Here is a 3,446-nt window from a genome sequence, read left to right on the forward strand (position 1 = left end):
GTTCCAGGTGATCAGGAGCAATGAATCGGGAATGACAACTTTTGTTGTTTATGTTGTATCTCGACTATGAAGATGCTACCCCTTGTTTTTTTCTCGTGATGAAGTGATGGTTAGGGATTCAAAAGCAAAGTGTTTGGTATTCCATTTGTTCCTGGATAGATAATCGGTTCTATGAAAGGACTATCAAAATTATTTCTTGTGAATCTACATGAGATTCTTGATGATAGATACAATTATGATTGGGAAATTTCCAAGGTCTCCATCTGAGATTTGTAAAGTCTTTGAGTTTGTTAGGTCTTTATCTGGTAGATCATCTTGTGTTGTGTTATACATTCCAAGAGTCAGGGATTGTATGTATCTGGCTGAGCCAGTTTAAAATGTGATTTTTTTTGCAATGTCAGTTGGTGATAGTTCAAAACTAAGTGGGGGAGAACTGGGTATGCCACTTGGAAGATCATCGATCTATTCGAGTTCATGGTTTTAGAAGAATGGGCTATCGGGATGGGCGGTTCAAGTATGCGATACTTTGGTTCAAGAAGAGGGCTCAAAACAAGTTGCGATCAAATGTAAGTGCTCGGAAATACATGAGTTGGCTTTGCGACATGACGTTGTTGGTTAAGGAGCTCGTTGTAGTCAGTGGTCCCTTTGGGGAAGGCTGATGAACTAATCAAGAGATGATTAGGTCTCTCGGGTGGAGCATCAATTATTGAAGGATTTTTCATCTCGATGTATAGATTGCTATCTGTAGTCTATCTAAAAAGTGCTTGATCTATCAATCAACTTGAGAGTTTGGTATGCATAGTTCTACATGGGTTTTGTTCAGTAGAAAACTAGATTACTGGGTTTAAGCTTCCAATACCATGATTTTGAGTCTCCAAAATTCATCAAAAAAACATGTTTTTAAGTTGTTAGTAGAATATGTTTAAGATTCCATAACTTTTTTATTTTTAACATGTAAAATTTTGCTATAAATAATTATTTGTTATCTAAAAAATAGCTTTTTAGCCTAAATAAAAACTTCTTTTAGCCCAAAAAGATAAGCCTAAAATCAATTGGGTGCGGGGGAACGGGTGTGGGGTTGGGAGCAATAAAGGTGATTCGGGGGCTGGGGCGGGGATGGGAAGGCTGAACATTTCAGGGGTGGGGGCGGGGGATGCACTCTCTGTCTCGTTTGCACCCATTGACATCCCTAATGCATTGTTGAAGAGACTATTACACAAGAACGATAATGTTTTAGGAAGATTATAAAAAATCCATGAAAAATAATGGTATCCCACATGATGAACATGAAATGGATGAAAATTAGGACGGGGAGGCACTATCGGCCAGTAAGCCAAGTGAAGTTTCTTTTGAACTATGGGAGCAAGCACATTTTTGTGTCTTATTGAATACATATGAAATTACGCCATATATCGAGTAAGTATTACTATCACATGTCTATTTTGTAACATTAAATGTTCATATAATAATCAAATACAATGTTTCAAGCAACACAAACATGTTGTGCAAATAAAAAAAATCAAGTAAATGAAAAGCATTGTTGTAGAATAAGCATAGTAACACTTTTTCTAAGTTTATATGCGGAGAGGTAATTAATTTTATCTTAATAATAATTCTTTTTATGTTCATGTCCCTTCACTTTGAAGCTCATATATACTTGTAATGAAATTCAGGTTAACACACACACACACACACACAGAGCAAGAGAGAGAGAGAGACCTCTCAAATGAATGTATAATTGATACCGTAAAGTGGATTTCACTTCGACCACATGGCACCATAGTGAAATACGATGCATACAACATCAATGAGTATATGTTACATACTAAAAGTCATGATGGTAGAGTTTACCAAAAATAGTGGGGTTTGTGTTGAGGCATTAGATCTCCACATATCCAAGGAAGTTGACACCATGAATCAAAGATTTTACTATGGGGATTTACAAGAGATATGGGTACTAGAATACCAGATAAGGCAAATTCATGTTTTTAAGTGTGATTGGGTTAATATAAAAATACCTGGTCAAACGCAATACTACTCTTGGATGCACATTGGTTGACCCGAATAGTGTAGGCCACAAGATGGATCCATTGACATTAGCCTCATAAGCATTACAAGTTTTTATGTGAAACACCAACTAAGTAAATATTTGTCTATTATCCTTAAGACACCTCCAAAGAATTAAAAGGACACATATGACGATGTGCGTGGGAAATTTAGTACCATCATTCACCCGCAAAATGATGACACATTACCACATATACATCAAAATGACTTGGGCAATGAATCACGAAATGATCACTGTTAACATATCCCTATGGGAATACATCAAACATAACGAGATGATTATCTAAAGGACGACCTAGTTAAAGGTTGATACCAAACGTAAGTGCTAGTTCCAGGACCTCACCATCGTGGCCTCATACTTAGACCCCAACACTCTAGCGTTAAGGTCAAATTCAGAACAAGAGGCTCTAGTCCATAACAATCCAAAACAGTTCCAACCATTCCCTAGAGTGACAAGTGTATCACTCAGAGTGCTGCACTTCGACAAATCTACCCCAACAACAGATAACCGCTAGTGGTGCGCGATCCACCAATAAGATGCCTCCACGTCCTGACAGTCCAGATAAGATAAAAGGTATTGTCGGGGACATGCTCTGTCAACATCATGTATAAAATAGGTCCTTCTTCAGAATAATAAGATATTACCTCTTTCTCTATCTCAAGACAAACCTTAATTCTCTCATCTAATTACTAACTAGACCATTATAGTCTTGTTTCAGGACTTCCTCCCGGACGACAGCTAACGTCGACACTTTCTTTGCTGTGATTCTTAGGCTTAAGTCACACGAAACCACCATTGAAAGTGTTACTGATCACACCACGTGGTGCCATCTGAGAATGTACTTAGAGTTACACAACCATAAAACAACTTAGACGACGACAATGACAAGAAAGGCAGCAGTAGTGTCCGACGGGGGAGAACGATCCCATTTAGATCAATGTTCTCGCTTGATGGCACACAACCATTTTCCACATACAAACAAGGCTCCACCCAACTGCCAACAATATAGACGCTAGATTCAATAATGTGTACCACATTTGCAGCAATCGCTGCCCTATGGCGATCGTTGCCCGTCACAGCAAAGCAGTCGGTTACAACCACGATCGTAGCACCTCAGTCAACAGTGACTCAATAGTCGCAATCACTGACCCAGCAGTCCCAACTGTCGACTCAGAAGTCGTAACCGGTGGTTCTCAGCCACAATCCTTACCACAACAGGTGGGGAAGAACACTTGCTCGCCAGGGACCATACCGTCCTCCATTTAATATCCATTTTCAAGTTATCAGTCCTCTCCAGTACCAGGAATGTCATATATTCTGCTTTTCGCTCATCAAAATCCAATGCTAACGATGATTTCTAGCAGTCACACATATCCAA

This window comes from Lactuca saligna, chromosome 5, assembly GCF_052625555.1.
Source record: "Lactuca saligna cultivar CGN05327 chromosome 5, ASM5262555v1, whole genome shotgun sequence".
Classification (NCBI taxonomy): Eukaryota; Viridiplantae; Streptophyta; class Magnoliopsida; order Asterales; family Asteraceae; genus Lactuca; species Lactuca saligna.